Source organism: Poecilia reticulata, chromosome 4, assembly GCF_904066995.2.
Source record: "Poecilia reticulata chromosome 4, P_reticulata-male-v2, whole genome shotgun sequence".
In the NCBI taxonomy this organism is placed as follows: domain Eukaryota; kingdom Metazoa; phylum Chordata; class Actinopteri; order Cyprinodontiformes; family Poeciliidae; genus Poecilia; species Poecilia reticulata.
In genome coordinates, this window is record NC_088833.1 from 28,784,221 (window position 1) to 28,806,101 (window position 21,881).

General features: G+C 38.0%; 1 long non-coding RNA gene across 2 annotated transcripts in view; it reads left to right on the forward strand.

Moving 5' to 3' along the window:
* LOC103463966 (uncharacterized) overlaps window positions 1–21,881 on the forward strand; it is a 119,930-nt gene that overhangs the window by 52,360 nt on the left and 45,689 nt on the right. Inside the window, exons 2-3 of one of the 2 annotated variants that reach the window (XR_533562.2) lie at window positions 4,993–5,106; window positions 6,619–6,703. This is a non-coding gene — a long non-coding RNA (uncharacterized LOC103463966). The remainder of the gene's footprint in view (window positions 1–4,992; window positions 5,107–6,618; window positions 6,704–21,881) is intronic. The other variant, XR_014087361.1, reaches the window with a different exon arrangement.

The following is a 21,881-nucleotide window of genomic DNA, read 5'->3' on the forward strand; positions in this document are numbered from 1 at the left end:
TCCCAACCCGGTCCGTCGGCCATTATGCGTAACAGATGGAAAAACTGCCACTATACTTAACTAAGTGTAAACATTATTAACCAAGTAGTCCAAGCTGAGGGTGACAAATATTGGTATTTATAATTTAGTGCCACCACTGGCTATGATACAAACTGTTTCTACACACAGCATGCCTTTAACTGTAGGTCATAAAATGCTTGTATCTGATTTAAAGTGCCTTGGACTTCCCATGTTTTGTCCTAGAGTAGAAAGCAGTGCATAGATGTGAAGTAAAACAAAAAGATTACATGATTATTATGATTTTTTTAAATTTTTTTTCAAATTAAAATCTGGACTTGTACTTGTGAACAACCTATCAACGGAAATACAACTGAAAGTCCTTTCAGTGAATTCCCAACCAGCTTTGCACATCTACCTTGCAGGTGTGTAGTACTGTAAGTATTGGTATCGGATTGCTACCAAGCACATACATGGCTGGTATCACGATATCAATACCAGTACCTTAATACCTTTTTATTTTTTAACTTTGATGTTGTTGCTGCACAGATTCTCCTACCTCACTTTCTCTTCTCTACTTCTCCTTGGAGAGGGTTAATACGTGATTATCAAACTTCTGACGGTACTTCATACGGTATTTTTGTGGTTTTTCATTCAATTATTTTATTAAAAGCTAGGATACATTTTGGAAAAAGTTTATAGGTCTCTACAAAAATACTTCGATATATCAATGTTTTGAACAGGAAAAAATAATTTTGTGTGCATAGTTTCCGAAATAAAGTTGGGAAAAATTTGCAATTTGAGAGCAAATTGAAACAATGTTTTTAGAGATAACATTGAGAATCAGAATGAAACTTCAAAATCTGAAACAAATGTATTGATGTTACCACTCTAGTATCGATCTGATACTTTGTTTTTATATTGTTGATATTTTGGATTTATCAGCTAACTTTCTAACCTCCCCAAATCCCTCTAAACAGGTCAAGCTAAAACCAGACTGTGAATATCAATCAAGTCTTGTCACAGATTTGATGCGTGAAATGGATGCTTTGGTACTTTGATGTCAAACATCTGTGTGATCAAGACATCATCACCTGAAGAAGAAAAAACAGTGCAGTTTGGATTTCTTTCTGGATTGAAATCAAGCGTCAGAAATATTACAATTTGAACATATCGAATGAACAATGGGAGAGGAAGCACAAACATAACAAATAACTTGAGAAGTAAAACGTATTTCACACGAGTGACTGACTTATTGTTCGTTGGGTTCATATTTTTCTAAGAGCGCTGGTGCCGGCCCCGCGCCATTGTGCTCCCCATCATTGTTCTTGTTGATTTACAGGGCCGCTACAATGGTGTAATAGGAGTTTGGCTCGGCTGCTCCAGAAGAGGTTTGCAAGTCTTTTGTTTGCGAGCCTGATTGTGAGGAGTGAAGAAGCCTTGGAGCTGTCATCCCAATAAAGAAAGCTCCTCTGCACTGTGTTAAGACCAACACCCAGTCAAAAGAGGTGGCGGTGGTGGGAGAAACAGATTTAGTTCACTGCTGTTTGCTTTTCACACAGAAAGGCCATACATTAATGGAAATCCAAATATTCCAGCATTACCAGAGGATGATAATGTAAATTCAAGTTAATATTGGTACAATGTGTGTGTGACAGTTTGCCATAATGCGCTCTTCCTGGATTAGTCGTTCATTAAACAGGTTTGCCATGCAAAGCCACTGTCAGATTTTTGTCAACCGGGACAGAATAGGGGAGAAAACAGTGCCAGCCGAGGCGCTCACAATTAAAATCTGCAGCCTGATTACAGTGACCGGTTTAATCTCGATCATGTGAGTTCCTCTGTAGATGTACGGGAATAATTCTCAACCATAATAGCGCGGCGAGTCGGAGGAAAACAAAAGCTTGTATGCGTTTGGTTTAAAAAGAGCTGTGAAGCATTGTCGGGAGAAATGTTGTTTCATTAGATTGTTCAGAATAACGGCGTCTATTTATACCTCCTTTTTTTGTTGGCTTTTCCTCTTTTCTCTGTTCTTTTTGTGGAGTTCTATGAGATCTGAGAGAATGGATAAAGTGTGTTGTGAGCATAGAGATCTTACACGGATCAAAAGCTTTTTTCCTTATTGTTTTGGGATCTACAGCTAGATGGTGCGCGCTCGTCAGACCTTCAGCATTCTTTAGTGAAAATAGAATTGTTTCATTTTAGAACATGGACTTGCTTCAGCTGAGTTTGGATGCTGATTTTTTAAAAATTTTACTAGTTTAACATTTAAGCTGCTGACAGTTTCCTGTCATACTACATATGTATATTGCAAATAGCTGTGGAAAGGTGCTGCACCATCATTTCTAAATTCTGAGTATTATGATAATGTGTAGAATTTAAGTACACCAGCACAGAGTTCATTCATTTTGTTTTGCGACATTTAAGTTCTCAGAATCAACTGACCATGTGGGATTGAGAGTTTAATAGAAAATGGTCAAATAATTGAGTTAAATCAATTGGAAAGTAGGTCATCCAGCTGGAGTCAAACACTTGGAATGCTGAGTTGAGTGAATTATTCTTAATGTACATAGAGAAGCTGCAGTGCATAGAATGACTGTAAGTTTATTGAGCCATTGCTGTAACATTTGAGTCATTATTAAAGCAATGATGCATATCTGTGGTATATTTCATGGTGGAAAATTCACATTTCCCACCGTGAATGGTTAAAATCTGCAGATACTTGAACCCCCCTTTAAAATGGCTAATAACTGGCTATTTTAATAGTTCCGATACCAAACATACATTAATATGGATGAAGAGCGGAGACAGTCTTACCAGTATCACATAAGGTAATATGTACTGTCTTTGCTATTTCTAGTTTTAGAGTGCAGCCAATCAGCACCAGTCACAGATTGGCTGCTTTGCAAATGCCAGCCAACAACATGTCAAGTAGCATTGCCGCTCCAAAAGCTCCAAAAGCTCCAAAAGCTCCAACAGCTCCAAAAGCTGCATTTTCTTTAGAATATGCTAGAAAAACAATCTACAAAAATGTGGGTTTCTTTCATTGGGAGCCTTAGTGTTTAAGTGAAAGACTGTCTCTGTAATTCTTAATTCTGGTTATAATTCCAAAAATACATTAAAGTTTGTCCTTTCTCCAAATAACAAACACACTTTTTCATTTTGATGCATCTCCCCTGCTTCTTCTTTTTTTTTTGGTTTTTGTTTTTTTGCTCTTAGGTGTTTTGCCCGTTCAAGGACTTTCTGGTGGGGGGTGTAAGTAAAGTTATTGCCTCTTTCAGTCTGAAAGAAATAATGAGATACAATGTACCTTTTTGGTTAAAAATATATGGCAGATGGCAATAAAAGTTTGTTTGACTGCTTTTGTCATCCCCACCTTCAAGATACACAAGCATCATAAATACTCCATACATCGTCTCACACAATTCTGGCTTTGGGTGTGCGCTTGTTTGTTACTCTTCGGTATTGATAAAAAAAGATTGGTCCCTGGAGAATGTGTTGTTACTGTCATAAAGGGAAGGCCATGTCCACATTATTATTTTTCTCATTGCGGCCAGCAGTGTGCAGCTTTTCAGAACACTTTAATCTGCTCTCCAGTCGGACACGTGGAATGCGGCCTTGCCCCCCGGTCACCCCTGGTAGACTCGAGGCGGTAAATATCAGATGGGGCCCCTGCCGTCCGCTCAGGCTCGATACAATCAGCATTCAGAACAATTCCCAAGCACAATAAGACTTTTTCAACTGGTGTCTGCAGTCCTAAAGTGGGCTGAAGGGCCATTCTTACCCAATGAATTATAGGGCAAAAGAAATCTGTTGATTTTATATATGCAGTGGAATATATTGACTAAACTTCTGCTAAACATTCAAGTCGGATAAAAAAAAAATTCAATTTATAATTTTTTTTTTTACATTAGTTTTATTTTCAAATTCTTGAAGAGAATTGAAAATATTCCTAAAGGACTTTTCTTTGTCAATCTTTGCATTTTGAAGAATATCAGAAATGATGGAATCTTAAATTTTTTACTGGTAAATTTTAGTGACGGGACTTGATTAAAATTTTTAATTGAGTTAATGGCAGGGTCTTTTAATTAATCTGTTAATCACATTTTAGTCAAACTATATATTGACTCAATAAGTAACATGTTCAATTCAAAACCCCTTTTGCTGCTAAATTATGAGATGTATAAACTCAATAACAAATATATTTTTTATATGTTACTTAAATTATTCAACTATCAGATTGGTGCGAAGGGCTTTCCAGGGGTCCAGGAACTCCTGTTTCATGGAACCTTTTTAGAAATGTGGACGCTGACTTTAGCGTTGGGGACGTCTGTGGTACTGCTACATGGTTAGCATTAGCTAACTCCTTTCATAACTTGCACACAACAATAGTCTTTTCCTATCAGAGTCCCATCAGGTAATTTTTTGAAACAAAAACTAACACCCAGTGGACAAGAGAAGCAGATTTGTCGTCCATCGCTGTTTTGTGGATGTAGCTTGTGCGTCAGATTTACAGGTGTCACAGAAACATGAGAATACAAGGTTCTGGCCAGAACATTTTTTACGTTAAATTAAAAAAATTATAAATAAACTGCATTTAAATTTTTAACATATCAAAATCAATATGTTAAAGTCCTTGTCATTTTATACAAATCATAACTTTGAATGTCATTGTAAATAGCATAAAAAATTTTATTTAAATGTCAGGGTAAAGCCAAATTTATTGAAAGATAATGTGCATAGATGAAAATAACTTTCAAGCCTTGCACATGGAAAAGCACTTGTGCAACATATGAAAGTATCTCAAGTTGAGTTTAATAATTTCTCAAAACCCAACTTCTTGTGACTGTAAAAAAAAAAAGAATATACTTTGATGTAGAACTCAACATTAATCTCTCTTTGTTCTAAATGTTTGTGAATTTTTTTTATCATGGGTTTATTTTAGATGGTGAAGTAATTTATTTATTTTTATTTTTTTAATTTCCATCCTCACAGATTTCCCCTCTTTCAAGCAGCCTGACCCAAACCATCACCATTCCCAAGACGTAATCCAACCCAAAAATAACTTTTTAGCACACCACACTCAGACTTTGGACCAGTCTTCATATGGTTAGCAACTGTGTTGGGAAAGGTCCTAATAATGTAACAAAAGCAAGTATATGCACACACACAATTAAAGCTAGCCTCCACTCTGTTGATCTTATCAGTTTTTATCTTATATGTTTCTTATATGTGACAACTTGTCACATATTACTGGAAAAAGACGGACGAATCGTTGTACCAAAAAGCAGAGTCTCTGTGCCTTTTTAAGGCAATAAAATCCAGGAAAAGGGCAAAACAAACATCAGACTACTTCTGAATAATTATTTTTTCTTTCATACTGACTGACAGTTATTGTTACTCCTATTTTAGAACCACTTTGTCATTAATCAGCCAGGTCATGTGGTGAAAGCTGTCGCTGCTGAAATAGCTTTAATATGGACTACCCCTCTGGGACCAACTTGGTCATTAACTCTAATGCCATTTTCTGCTGGAGAGAAACCTTCCGCCCCTCCTCTTTTTATCCCCTTCATTGATTCCGAAATCAAGAGGCAAACGACTCCCAGGACATTTAAGCGCACTCGGTCCTCCTCCTCGCCAGCCAAAGAGGTTGCATCGAGTCTTTTGTCCGAACCTCTGACCTACTGTTCCTCTGCAGATAATCGCCGGCGGCCCCGCCGACGCGGGACTCGCTTCCACCTAGACTGACTTAAACAATTTGTGTCTCGTTAGGAGCGTGTCGGCGTGTCATTTACGGTAGTAAACGAGGGGGGGTGATGGGTGGTGAGAGGAGAAAGCTGAAAAGACTGTGATGAAGACAAGAGGAGGACAGGTCAAATGGCAAGCTGCATCTTTAACTTAGCGGCTATTGATTTTAGATCTCCCTCTCTTTTTCCCCCCACGGGAGACACAGTTAGCTACTCTGCATGAGTGTGTGAGGGTAACAGTAAGCAAGGCTTTGGGTGCATCAGGTGAACAACCTGACTATTCAAAACAATGCTGCAGGTTATTAATTCAGACAATAAAATTCTCCCAATAAATAAAATGAGGTTTCAAGAAGATGTTCTTATCTGCAATTTTGATTGCATAATTGTTAGAATAGGTTAAAAGATTAGATTTTTTTAGAAAAAGAACCATGCTTTTTACAGGAAAATTATGTAGTACTGATCTAATCTTAACTTATGAGACATTTTGTACCATGTTGTTTTTTCATATTGCTGTTAATAATGGACATCCATTCAAAATTAAATTCAAAAATACTTTATTGATCCCAATGGCAAATTAAATGTTCTAACTCATATTAATTCAAATTCTTCAGAATTAATGTAGATAGTGATGGCTTTCGGGAGGAAATATCTCCTGTAGTAGCCTGTATTACAGCCTCTGACTATAGACACTGTTTGTCTAAGAGAGTCTCATGACAAGGATGCTCAAGGTTGTCTGTAATTTTCTTGATTTTTGTGTAAGAGCGTTTTGACTGTATTCTGATAAAAATGTGTCAAAATGACATCGTGCTGCTGTGGATCCATAAGAGTACATTATGTTTTATCTTGTCATTTTCTTCTGTTTTTAATTCTTAAGGATCACCTTAACTCCTCTGAATGAATTATCAAGAATCTATACACTTGGAGTGAATGCTGCAACTCCAAGCTCTTATCTTTTAAAGGTGAGCGAGTCTTCGTCATTGCAGACAGAGTGTATGCATAGCATGACATTAGGTAAAGCTGTAATCTAGTCATTTCTTTCAGACTTGACATTTACGTAAATATGCAAGTGGTTCATTATGGAAAATGTATGTACTGTTTTTGAGTTGTGACATTTAAACTACTGATGTTTTTTGTAAAAAAAAAAAAATCTATGACACCCAGATTTAGCCAGAGATCACACTATGCATTGTGTCACAGAAAACTCTACATGCTTTACTTAAAGATGCATATCTTTTATACAACTTGGAAAAGTAATGCAGATACCCAACAGTGAAAAGGCACAGATTTTATTTTGTTGCGTACGCAGTAGCATCAAGTGCATAAAATGAAGAGCTACAGATGAGTTAGTAGCCATCAAATAAACATATTAATTCACATACGGTGATGTTAGTGTGTTAATGTTCTTTTAGTAACAGCATAGTTGCAGAAACAGAATAGATTTTGGGGAGAAACATAGCGTAGAACCATAAACAAAGGGAAAAAACATGCTAAGCTAAGCTAACAAAGCTCTGATTTTCTCGCCAAAATATTTCCACCAACCTTGCTTTCAGTTTTTTTCTGAACAAAACAAAAACTTAATTTCTTAATAAACCTTAGTGTGTATTTACAGTGACTATATAAAGTATTCATCCCCTTCTAACACAATCAACAAAATGCAACTTTCTTGACAAAAAAAATTAATATAAAAACCCCTCAAGATCAAAGTGGAAACTGGTTTCTACAAAATAATGAAAACTGCACAAAAATATTTATCATAACTTAAATTACTGCATTATATGGACTTTGTGTGGATAGGTCTCAGTAAGTCTTGCACATCTGGATGCTGCAATTTTACCCCAATTCTTCTTTGCAGAACCGTTCTGTCAGGTTGTCGGGGATCGGCCTTTTTCAGGTCCTGCATCAAAATTCTCACTCAGTTCAGACTCACAAAACAATCTAGTCTGAATTGCTGCAAGTGTGTCACTAGCATATGGAAACATAGAATGAAGGTTTTGTGCTTTGAGAAATGTTTCGAAAGAGAACGTCTTCTTAGAATTTCCCGTCGTTGCGGTTCTGGTTGTGCACCGGTCAGAGTGGTTTGTATAAACCTTAACGTATCTCTGCGATCTTCATTTCATGAACCGGGACCTTTGTGGCCGTTTACTTTATTATTAAATTAGATGTGATTGAAACGGTGTGAAAGCGGTTCATTGAAATGACATATTGAATCAGAGATGAAAAACATTTTAAAATGCTTACCTTTCATTAACCACCAATTCACTATTATACGTTGAAGAGGTCAGAGAGAAATGCCTGCACAAGTGCAAACAATGTATTGAGTGTAGTAAATAAAGCATTAAATACCTCCCTGCAAAATAATAAGAAAAAAAAAGAAAGGTTTGTTGAAGTAAGCAATAAAGCATTGAAAATGATGCATTTAATGGAAAATATATTACCATTTGAAATGGACTCAGCTGTTGTCTGTTAATTAGATGTCCTTGAGAGATAGAGGTTGCCTTCAAAAGCAACAATAGCTCTTTTCAACATGTTTCTATGGCTTCGCTACTTAGGCCGCCCCTTCCAGACTGTTCAAGGCAACCACGAGCCCATCTCCGGACCGCTCCTTTTATTGTCTCCATCATTTTATATCATTTAGAGTCACTCTCATTCTTATCTAGATATTTCAATTACATGGCTTCTTTGCCACAATGTAATTTATTGAATCACTGGTTTGCGGAGTATTATTGGTTTGCTATGTTTCTGGGAAGGTTTCGCTGAGCACAGAAACTCCTGTTTTTTTTGTTTTTTTTTTTTCATGGAAGGAAATGAAGCTGATATTTTTCTGTGGTTCAATAACTCCATTTTTTTTAATCACAAACATTGTTTGTGATAAAAACAATACAATTCAATACAATTCTGCACATACACCATGCCTACCTTTTTAACTAAACATCCAAATTTATAATATGGACTGTTGGGAAAATATGTTAAAAATATTAAAGTTGTTCATGCGCAAAATTTCCAGATGTAAAGAGTAACATGCAACATGTAAGAGTCCTTACGACTGACGCCTGCTGTCCATCACTGTACTTATATTGTATTGTACTGTATAACCTCAGTAAAAGTTACACAGTTCAATGACAAGTTTTGTTTGCGTCCCTGTCTGTTTGTACAACCGACCGCTCAGCACCCTCTGAAATTAACTAAACAAGAGCGATATTAGGCTAACATTAGGAGTGCATAGGTTGTTATGAAGAGTGTGAGGATTAGTAGTGTACTATAACAAAGTCTAGTGTTGTGCAACGGCATACTATAATATACAATATACCCAGCATGTAGGGTATAGTATAGCATAATTTGTAATTAGTTTACATCAAGGGGTGTTAGTATGGCTGTTAATTTTGACCTTATAGAGGAGTAACAAACTGAAAAAATGTATGTGTGCCATATTACTTGAACTACTTGAAAGTAACATCAGCTGATGAACATTAATTTACAGTAAACAAGTTTGATATCTTATATTTTCCCACCAGTGACAACAGCAGCAATATAGAAAACACTTTTCCATGTGTAATATTATTTAGTTTATATTTTTTAATGTTATTTTAAATATTTATGTATATTTTTTTTATCATGCTAGCTTGGTGCTCTTGGGGGACCCCTGGTGGTGTGGGGGCCCTAAGCAGCTGCTTAACCCTGATAGCAGCGTATAGAAAACTCTTGCATAGTATAGTCTACCTTAGTATAGCAGAGTATATTATAGTATATTATTCTATGGCATATTATACCATAGAATAATATATCTTGCATAGTTGCAATACTCAGCCTTGTATATTATAGTCTGTAGTACATTATACAATAGTTCAGTTTACAGTACCGCACTATACCAGAGAATACCACATTACAGTTTAGCACAGTCTACTACACTATAGTTAAGTTTTTCTCGAACTAAAACTGACCTAAGAAAATAAGTACAGTCCTAATAAGGGATGTTTAAAAAAAAAAAAATCACATTAACGTAGTAAGCAGGAAAAACTAGCTGACAGTAAGCAGGTTACCTATTTGAACTCGTGTAAATCTCTTTATTCCCCAGCCATACATTTTGCTGGGATGTTTTGCCGTTTGCATCAAGAACTAACTTTCCACCGGTGGAGTAGTGAGAGGAGAGACTTGACGCAGCAGTCTGGTGTGGATAAGAGGTTTCCCTTCCCAGAATCAGTAGTGCACAGAGCAGGTTAACAGTGCTGCGCCCAGGGAGATGAAAAAGCATAAATTAAAGTGCTCCCTCAAGGAGAGGAGGAGGGGAGGGTGGTGTGGGGGTTGCTGCTGGGTTACCGAGGCATTATCAGTGCTGGGTGAGGAGCACACAGAGCTCAGTTTCATCCTCATGTTCTTTGTTAACACAAAGGGGGTCACCTCCATGTGAAAAAGGAAATATAATAACGCCGAGACCCTCGCACAATGGCAGACCGCTGACAAATTCTCACCTAATTCTGCCTTTACGGTCGCCGTGCCCAAACTTGGGCTCCCTTTCAGGAGGGGCGTCCAGGCTACGGTGATATAGTTAAAAAAAATAAAAGAAGAAGAAAGAATACAATATGTTCACTGATGAAAAATAAAGGACAAAAAAATAAAATAACACAAACACACACATGCTCACTTGAGAAATGTTTTAATTATATACAAAAGAATGCAGCTAATAAAGGAGGGAATTAAGGCAAACGCTCTGAGCGATTGTGGGAAATTGGCCAAAAGGAAATGAGTTGCCTCACAACCTCTCTTTTTCTCTCTCTCTTTCTCTCTCTCTTTCTCTGTGTGTCTCTCTCTCTCTCTGCCATTAAAAAGCCTGCAACTTCAAGCAGTTTTTTAATCAGCTAAAAAACATATGTGGCTTTGCAGCTAAGACAGCTTGCCCAGGCGCTGATAAATGCCTATCACTAATTTGCATATGGTAGAAGCTACACTTTAATCAGAACCTCTAATCCCTGACGGTATTAATGTTTTTTTTCTTCTCTCTCTCCCTCCTCATATAGTATCATGTTTGCTAATTCCAAAGTGATCAGCTCCTTGTATGCGTCTCTTTTTTTGTGCTGGCATAATGGCCGAGTTGAGAACTTCTGTTATCCTACTTTGGCACATAATTAGGACTACAAAGGGGGACAAATCGCGCTGAATGGGAACTCACAAAGAAGCGCTCCTTTCTTCAACCCCCGTCTCCTTCTTCCGCCGAGCTCTCGTTAACGGTCGTGTCACTTCTCGCACGGCCGCCGAAAACGGTGGGGCAGGGGGGGATTTTTGCAGCTAAATCTTGACTACATGGCAGCGCTTAAGAGTTCAGGCCCAGAGAGAGAGAGAAAGAGAGAGAGAGAGAGAGAGAGAGAGAGAGAGAGAGAGAGAGAGAGAGAGAAAAATCAAAATTTACCATGTAATTAAAATGTCTGTCACCCGTCGGCGGGTTTAGAGGTTGGAGTTTCTCCTAAAAGTGGCACTCCAGGCTGAGAAGTATTCCCTCTTAATTACTTTGCTAAGCACCTTGCAGGGTACATATGTTTGACCTTATTTTCAGCTCTCATAAATATCTCATCTGCCGCAGCTACACAAATCTATTTTCTTTATTTAAGAAAAAGGCACAAAAACTTACAGATTTCTTTTTCTTTTTGCTTCTTCTTTTGTTATTTTAAACATTTTCAAATAACAGAAAAAAACGCCCTTAATAAAAACAATGACCTCATTTACTCGGCGCACCTGGGAAGTAATTGGCCCTTTAACTGGTTGTGTCCCCTCCCTTTGTGAAGTGTTTGTAAAAACCGATAAGTTTTCGACATCGCTGTGGAGGAACTTCTGGCCCAGAAATGGTTTATGTCAGCCTGGTCGGAGGGCGTTGGGGCGTCAACGGCAGCAAGCATCTCACTCGGATTTAAGGACAAACCGGGCCGGGCCACTCCAAAACCTCTCTTTTGATTGTTTTGAGCCACGAGGAGTAGAATCAGATCGATGTCCTGCTGCCAAAAAAAAACAACAAACAAAAAAACCCCACTTGAGTTTAAGGTCAGGAACTGATGGCCAAACAGCAGGAGAACAGAATTCATGGATCTATCAATAATGATGTCTTAACCTGAAGCAGCAAAGCCGCCCCAGACTGTCACCCTACCACCTCCATGTTTGACCAAAGGATGGTGATGATGATCTCTCTAGCAAGTTCATCTTTGATCTTGTAAGTTCATAGAATATTTTCCCAAAATTTATGGCGATCATCAAGTTTTTAATGTGAAACTGATCTTTTGGTTGCCATTGATAAGCAGTGGTTTTTGCCTTTTCCACTCTCTGTAAATGCAATTTTTAACCAGTTTCTTTCACTGCCACAGACACACAAAAGGAAAAGAAGAACAAAATCTAAATTTACCAAGGATTTTTGGTCTAGTTTCTAGTGCAAATATCTTGGTACACTTGAAATAAGACAAACCAACTTAGAAGTAACTTCTCAGCAAGATACAGAAGCTTGTTTAAAATCAATAAGTCCTTAATATTAATGTCAAAGTACTTTGGCAGATTATTTCACTTATAAGAAAATGTTCTTATAAGTGTTTTTCCAGCCAATGGAGGTAGTACTTTCTCATCAATATTAAGGAATTATTGGCCTAAAACTATGTAAACTTATAACTATGTCTAGTTGAGACATTTGTTAGTTTTATCTTATTTTAAGTGTGTTAAGATATTTTCACTAGAAATTAGACCAAAAATACGTGGAAAATTTTTATTTTTTGGTTCATTGATTAACTTTGACCATAACTGAGGCAAGTGAGGTTTGCAGTGCTTTAGATTTCGTTCTGCAGTCTGAACTAGACCTCCTGGATGAGTTATCGATGAGCTTACGGAGTAGTTTTGGTTGGCAGGGCCCTCCTGCAAAACAGCAGAGCTGTTTCATGTATTTATTTATTTATTTATTTATTTATTTATTCATTTTTGTGTCACAGCTCTCTGTCCTCACTGAAAAAAGAAAACAGGTGCTCCAACTTAAATATATTATGGTAATGGGTCACAAGAAATCAGATTAGGTTTCTCCAAATAAATGTATTAAGTTTGTCATGTTAGACAAATATAAATAACTTAATTTGATTCCATGTGACAAATTAATACTGTATCTACTAAGTTGGGAGGCCATTTTCTTTTTTTAGTGTATGCTACACTTGAGTCCCACAGCCTTTGAAATTGCTTTTCAACCCATTCCAGATTGATATGTGTATATAAAAGGTAACGATTTTGTTTCTAATCTGCGGAATAAGGTGTGGCTTTTTCTGATCCTTTGACCTACTTCCTGTTGTCAAACAGGTTCTATTCAAGTGATTTCTTGATTCCATTAATCAGTGACTAAATCACTGCAATGATAATAATTTTATTATTTTCAATTTAGAGAAAAAAACATTTTTCCACACTAAAACATATCAGTTTGAACAGCTATTACCTCTTATAAATGAAATTTTGATTTGAAAACTATTTTTTATTTACACTGTGTATATTTTGTCTGACCTTAAAATCTCTTTGCTTTTAAATGTGACAAAAAGCAAACAGAAGAAATCACTCTGTCTCGGCACTGTAGTTCTTTTTTCTTTTTTCTTTTTTTTGTTTTTAAGGACTACGGCCTTAAGTTTTGGGTCATGACGCTGAAAGAGGGGAATTAAAAATGAAAGGAAAAAGAAATGGAACGTCAACTAGGTACACGCGACAGCTGATTTATACAATTCATTTGGGCCATTACTTTTCATTAAAGATCAAATGAAATGGGTACTTACTTACTAAGAGGCCTTTGGGGAGTTGAATTGCAGAGAAGAAAGAAGATTAAACTTTACATTCAGCCCCAAATTTAATTCAGAAGTAATCAATCGCATAATGGGCCAGCAACTGTAGCCGGGGTGATTGAAATGAAATTACCATATTTTTAATCTTAATTTTCCACACTGTTTATCTGACACTGTCAATATAAAATACAAACAGATAATGAAATAGCATTATATTGACACTACAATCATCTCTCGAGCAGCCCTCTGTGATTAAACCGCTGGAATGTTTGATTACATTTTGTTGGCTGACATTACAAATGACACGGATGCTTCGCCGAGACTTGCTGCCGGCTGGAAAATGAGCCTATCCATCAAGGACTCCTGGCAGCTTCTCCCCTTCCAGTCGATGGCTACTGCCAACGGTCTGGGCACCCTTCTGTCAAGCCGTTTAGCACCCGAGGAGAGGGGAGGGAGGCCGCCGTGGTCGGGCTGTTCGGGGGGAGAAGAGAGAGGTTGAAAAAGATGGAAGGAAAGGGGAGGTGGAGGGGGGTCGAGACGAGTGATTCACGGCCCCTTTGCTCCGCTAATGATACAAAAGCAAAGGAGCCACACAGAAGGAGAGAGAAAAATGTCTCAGGCAACATATCGCCCATGCAGGTGTCTCCTGGCGTACCATAAAGGGACCATAAAGCCCTCACAATGCAAGGCCCACAGTCTGCAAATCAACAGCCAAACTGCCGCCCTGGATTAGGTCGGCTCCGCAGTCATCAAGGCCTGTCCACTCCTGTACGCAGCGCCGTGAATACCCTAATTACTTTTTAAGAGGCTTCATCAATTATTGGAAATTTTCAAGGAAGTTCAGCGACGCTCAAAATACTTTTTTACTTGTTTTCTTGGCACCTACTTGAACACTTACCAGACGATTTTGGGGGAATGTTTGACTCCATGAATATTTATGGAGCTTTATGACCGTTGGGCTTTACAACATGCAACCCGCAAACATACACAGCACATGTACTGCTGTGATGGGAACTAGCTGGTGCTTCAGACAATAATGCAAAGTGTTCTGCTAAAGTATTCACTCCCCTTAAACGTCATAAAATGCTGCCACCTCACAAATGCGTCTCTAAAAGGGAAATATTATGTAAAATAGACTTTTTTTGAGCTTTTTGTCATGTTATATTTCCTCATAAAAAACATACCTGCAGTGTTGCCTTAATTCTTTAATGCATGTTTGAGAAATCCTTTAATCTCCATGGAAACCATTCAGCTGGGCAAAACATCTGGGTTGACCTATCTCCGCCTTTGAGATGCAGCTCCTAATCTGGACTGCTGTTTCCAAACTTCTGAGCATCTGCATTACACAGTGCGACTCCCCCACTCAGCTCCTTTAGACTAGCCAGACGCAATTAGCAAACACCTGGTGGAACTGCACATCTGCTGAGCTCCCATGTAAACAGCGTGCAGTGCTGGTAAAAACATCGTTAAACGGTTAATAGAGGAGCCATGTTGTGATGACTTCTTGAAGGCGGAGTTTCATAACTCTATATTAGAGTTTTTGCGTAATAATTGAACAAAAAGAAGCAGATGATTGCAATGTGGATGGAAAGACAAATGTTTTCAAAAGTCTGAAAGTTTGATTTCAGAATCACCTTTTGCTGCTAATCTTTTAAATATCAGCAGCAAATCTTTTTAAATATCATTTTGGCCAGGTTTGCACATGTACTCACTGACATTTCTGTCTATTCCTCCTCGCAGATTATCTTAAGCTCAAATTGCATGAAGATTATCTGTGAACATCAATTTCCTGTTTTTTTGGGGGGAGGAGGTTCATTCCCTTTTCTTTAACCCTCAGTTTTCAAGTCGGTGCCTCATACTTTTTTAGCACATTTGACAGAACCATTTTAGCTCATGAATCTGCTTTGATTCAAACCATTCCGTTGTAGATGTGGCTGTAGGTCTGATGTTATATCAAACATATGAAATTAAAGATGTAAACATATTTTCCTAGTAGAACTCAAAGCCACGCTAGCTGGAGATAGGCACCAGCACCCCCCCTGAATCCACTGAGGGACAAGGGTTTAAGAAAATGGATGGATGGAAACTCAAAGCCGTATTTCTTTCCATCTCAGGTCAGTGAAACCAAAAGAAACACTAGTTGTTGTTTTTTTTACCTGCTCGTTCCTTGAAGCTAATCTCTCACATAAACAGAGAGGGTGTCTGCTGTGTGCATCCATCACATGTTTCTTGTGTTGAACTGTGGGAACTCGGCTAATCTAGCCAACCACCTGTAGAGGTGACACAGCATTCTCAGTGGAGATGAAGTGCCAACCCCAGGAAGTGTTCTTATCCTCCGCTGGAGTTTGTGTTAATGTTGTGGAAGCCTTTGAAATGTTTACAGAGGGATTTATTCACACCGATAGATATCCCACATCAACACCGAAAGGACATTTTCCCCCTTTTTTAATGACAAGCCAATGCTGTCACATAAACACAAAGTTGCGTGATATAAATTCGAGGCAAAGCATCTATCGCAACTGAAGGATGGCGACGCTGGTTGACGTGGGAGCGCGTCGCCATCGCTGCCGTCCTCTTTTCAACAGATCGAACCTTGAGCATGAATGAGGCTCATACCAGACTACAGCTACCACTGTCACCAATATTATTGCTGATGAATATAAATGTCAGTACTGTGAAGTGTAAGGCATGGTATTTGTAAGTTATCAGATTTATTCAACCACTATTGCAGATTCCATTTAATATCATCAGAAGGGGGGGGAGGTTTCCTTTCATGTAGAAGCATTGATTTATGGAGATGTATCAAAATGTTTCTTTTTTGGAAATTTATGGTAAACACATTTACTTGCCTCACAGAGACGCTACAACACAACTAAACTTAACAAAAAAGAAAAGGCTAATTACATCTATCGCAGCAGTGTTGTTTATCAAGAGTTCTACAGAATAATGCGCCGCGGCGGCACATTAGAAGCGACGGATTGTAGTATTTGTGTCATCAGTGGTATCAGCGGTCCTGAAGGTCAGACTGATAAGGCTGAGGATTTCTACCTTCGGATTGCATTGTGCGCCGACCTTCAGACCCCCCCCGAAGTCGATCAAACCGGTATAACAGCTGCTCCACCACAGGATAGCCAGGTTCAGAGAGATGGGGAATAAGGAAGGATCAGTGCTTAGGCTGGAACCTGGTGAGGCGAAGCCTGACAACATGGGGAATTATTTAGGTCGGACAGCCACAAAAAGCAGCCTGGCTGCCCCTGTAACTTTGTGCAATATCGTTCTGATGTCATGTCCAAACATCTCACTGGCCTCTTGTGTGCTTTTCATTTATGTTTCTATTGATTAAAGTTTGGTTAACAACCTTTACAAGATATAAAACAAATCTACTTTAGGTTATTCAAAAATTGTGTTGTACAATTGTCAGCAAATATGACATTGGGGACTGGTGTGCAAGGTGCACCAAGGCTTTAAAAAGCTATACGTTCAAAAGTTCAAAACATTCTGTCATAGTGATCCTATGATTCAAAGTTGTTTTAGGCTATATTTACATGTGACCGCTAACTGGAAAGTGCCCTTATTTTCGGAATATTGATTATGAAACATTCCTTGTTTAGATCAATCAATCAACCAATCAATTTTATTTATAAAGCACCCTTCATACTAAAAGCATCTTAAAGTGCTGTACAGATCAATAAAAACAAACAGTCAAAAACAAACAATTACCAATTTCCCACATGGAAAAACAGACAACTGCATGGAAAATGCACAGACTAAGCAGAAATGACACCGCCGAGGCGTCTGGAATCCACTGCAACTGTCATGCCAGGCCAGTAGATGCCACTGTGACTTTAGCAAGTTGTTGAACGTGTGTGCGCTTTTCACCCTTAGTTTCCATCTGGTTGTATGCAGTAACCCTTCTAAGTCTCCCATGAACAAAGTGTTTGTGCAACATACATATATTTCTTATCAGAAATGGTATTAAACTGAACAGGTTAACGTAACACAATGCTAGTGCTAATACTATTGGCAGAAGTTTAATTTTTCTGGTGTATGGAGGATAGTATAGCTCTCTGCTGCACCTCTCTCACATTTTGCTAAGAATATAGTTAGCTAGCCAGTCAGCTAGCTAAAAACGGCTTCAAACACGTTTACCTTGCTTACAACATAGACATCTCTGTTTATTCGAAATGTAATTTTAATGTAAATAGTTTGAAATTAAAGGATTTATATTAGAATTTTTTTAACTGTAAACACATATATTTTTACATCCCATTTTAATATCCTAGCTGAGATGCAGACCATAAAACTCCTAATTGGAGTTTTCTGGTGCAACAAATGAATAAATATATTTGATGTAATGGACAACCCTTAGTTGGTCACAGTAGGTTGTCACATATACTGAGCCTTGTTTTTGTGGATGTTTCCTCCTGTTTAGTCTGAGTTGTTCCTTTCCGCTGTCGCCCCATGCTTACTCAGGAGGAATTGCTGCAAAAACCAGACTTTGGATGAATTATATGGATTTATGTAAAGTGCACTGAGATCAAATTTATTTTGTTGCTATATAAATAAGGTGAACTTAATTAAATGAATTGTTAGAGCATGTTATGCATTATTAGCTGCCATAATGTGAAATCATGGAATTTTCGCAGTTATCCTCTTAAAATCTCATCCATATCCATACAAACATGATGCAACAAGAGCATAAATACAAATGATATATAAGTGTGTATATCTGGCTAAATGAAGAAAAAATTTCAAATGCGGTGTAATAATGTCTTATCCTTACCCAATGAAACTTATAGTGGCCACTTGGTAAATCAGTAAAGAATTTCTTTGTGAATACATAAAGAAGAAGAGCTCTCCTTTGTGAAAACTATATTATTGCTCTTTAAAAGGCCCTGTCTGGCCTCAAGGCAATAGTAGATATCTTCGTTGACATGAATACTGAAGGAGACGATCTTTTCAATGCAACGTGCACCTGATGGAATTTTATGTTAAAGGACACAGCAGCTTTTCTCATTTGTTTGCACAATTTAATCAGAGGAAAATATTAGCACTGCCATATGTAAGTCAATGGATTATGTTAAATTTGTTTTCTTATTCTTAAGAAACAAATGCTTATACTTGTCAAATAAACAATATTTCCATGTGTAATTTATGGAAAATTGTACATTTTTCACATCCTGTTGCAAGATTATAGTTTTTTACGCTGGTCCACAAATGGCGAAGGCAAAAGTCGGGAGGAAACACTGCAGTCAGTTGATTGATCAACAGTCATCGAATCCATTTTCTGAAAACAGTATGTTCTTTTGAGTGTTGACTACCCAATCGATGAATACATAATCACAATACAATACTTTGACCTTTTAGAATTCTGCACCTAAAATTTTTAATACTTTAATACTTGATCAAAGTATTAAAAAAGTAAAACAACTACTAGAACGAAGACTAAACAATATTTAGCTAACAATAACTAATAAAAACTATCAAATACACTCTAACAACTAATTTAAACTTAGACAAACAGAGTCACAACTAAATAAAACTAAGCTGTAATGAAAAACCCAGAACTATTACGACCCTGGAGTAGAGCAAACTTTAGTCGTACCTATAGCTAAAAGAAGTGTCTTATGTTATTCAATTATTATACTGTAGTTGCTAGGAAAGGTAGGGTGTTCTTTTTTCACCTTACTCATTTGTACTCTTTTGTTTAAATAGTTTTCATTTTTGACACTAATTAAAACACTTTCTTTTTTCTGGCCAAACATGCCATCAGTTTGTGAACATTCCATTTTGACAGAAACGGCTATTAAAAGGGGGCGTCCTGATTTATTTATTTTTTGTTGGTGCATGTACAGTACCGTCCTAATACTGGAAATATCCCTGGTTAATTTGTAATTAGCAGGTCTGTTAAACCTACGTCAGTGATTCCTGTGAGATAATCTGTGACAAAATAAATACAAACTGCCACAATTTTCTCTCTGCAAATTCAATCTGCCATGGAACACAAAAATAAATGGATTCATCAATAGCTTTGTGAAGATCGATTTGAAACTATTTATAGGATGAATAGGAGATAAACCCCCCAGAATTTAAATCCGATTTGCAAATTGAGGTCTCGTTCCTCCGTTGTTTCTAATAAGTGTTCGCACGGTTCACCGTGCTTCCTACTTCCTGTGATTCCAGGCAGAGATGAGAGTGATAACTAGCACCTTGCAACAATAGCGTCACATCTGTTCGCCATTCTTAATGATCTTTCTTTCACATTTGAAGAAGCCGCTCCTCATCACAGAAACGCGTTGCGTGTCATGATCGTTTAGGAAAGACTAATAGGGATGGGAGAATGAGAAAGACAAGTTGAGAAGAACTCTGTCAGAGGAGTTTGATTTATTGCACAAGTTCAGATGTTGCTGCAATTAGATCAGGTTCACTAAAGTGATGCATGTCTCACTTCATTTTTTTTTCTCAAGGAGCCTCAAAGTTATTTTTTTAAATTTCCATTTTAGGATTAGGGTCCTCTAGGAATCTCTCAGTCAGGCAGGCAGCTTCACACAGACCATAAAGACACTTTATTTTCTTCTGTGAGGTTAAATCATTTGTAATGTGCTGGTCTAGACTTTAGATGGAGCTTAAAAAGACAGTAGCCCAGGACCCCGAGTTTTGAGGAGGGTAGGGGGATTTCATATATGTGCGTGTTTTGCAAACATTGTAGTTCAACTAAAACTAAGGCCCAAATTAGGTGACATGTTTTAATATCTTCAGGGTTACATAAACAATATTCAAGTATTGGAAAATTATTAAATTAAAGTCAAATTCTTTGGGAACAACATGCAGTCAAAGCACACTGCCCTGCACGTCTTAGGTACTCCCCTGCTTCAGCACACATGATTTCAGTCAATGGCTGATTAACAGAGTTTTGCTGAATTTCAGTCGTCTCAATGGGGCGTATCAAAGCAGGGGAACATCTAAAACATACAGGTCACTGTGCTTTGAGGACCAGGGTTGGGAAACACTGGACTAGAGGATGTATTAAGCCTACCATGCATCAATTCATACCTGCTGATGTATACACGCATTGCAACGTGGTAACGTGGCAACGTGACGTCACATACACAAGACACTGCTCGCTGTTAAGTTGTCAGCATCCATCCATCCATTTTCTTTACACCATTATCCCTTAATGGGGTCGGGAGGGGTGCTGGTGCCTATCTCCAGCTAACGTTCCGTCGAGAGGCGGGGTCACCCTGGACAGGTTGCCAGCCTGTCGCAGGGCAACACAGAGACACACAGAGACAAACAACCATGCACACACACACACTCACACCTAGGGACCAGTTAACCTAAAAGTCATGTTTTTGGACTGTGGGAGGAAACCGGAGTACCCGGAGAAAACCCACGCATGCACAGGGTGACCATGCAGAGAGACCGGGGCCGGGAATCAAACCCAGAACCTTCTTGCTGCAAGGCAACAGCTCTACCAACAGCGCCACTGTGCAACCCAAGTTGTCAGCATAACATGCTAAATTTTAAATGTTATGTGACATATATATAAAAGAAAATGGGATGCAGGGTTTTGCTGTTAATTGTAAACACTACAACAACTAGATAACAAGGTTCAAGGTTATCACATTTCACAAGTCAGGAAAAAGTCTGAATTAAAAAGAAATAGCGAGGGAGAAGGTACTAGGTCAGTTATGCTAGCTGACAACACACCCACTCTATGACAAATCATCAGGAGAGACTGTTTTTAAATCAGCTAATCAACCACCGCTGCTTCCAGATGATTACTTATTAATAATCAAAAAATAAACATCAAGCCTGAAAACTGTTTTATGGTGTTGAATACTGATAGACTTGTGGAGCTGTTGTCAGTCAGTTGCTATGGCAACAAATCTGTAACATAGCTGACAGAGAGATAGACAAAAAAAAATTTAGTTCATTTTAGCGGAATCATTTTACCTTGGCATTACTGCTATGGATGGCAAGTAAAAGAATAATCTTTTTGCTCTATAAGCTTGTGTGCTTGGGAAAAATTTCCGGTTGTAATTTGCATTAATAAAATAAGATTTTCTTAGTGGAGAGGGAACCAAAACTGGCTCCAGCCCAGGGGCCAACATCCTTTTAAATCCGGCCCTGGATTTAAAAGGGCCGGATTTACGTTACATGGCTCTGGTAACGTAGAGCCATGTCCTTAACTCTATTGCAGATGGATTTCTAAAGTTTTTTAAAATCTAATTCTGAAAAATGTGTTCTCTCATCCTTCATGGTTTGTTGAAGGGTATTGATTTTCTGCCGCCCGCCTTTTGGTTTAAATGTCAAAAATATTTCTCTCATGCCACACAGAGAAATTTGGCCTTGTTCTGAA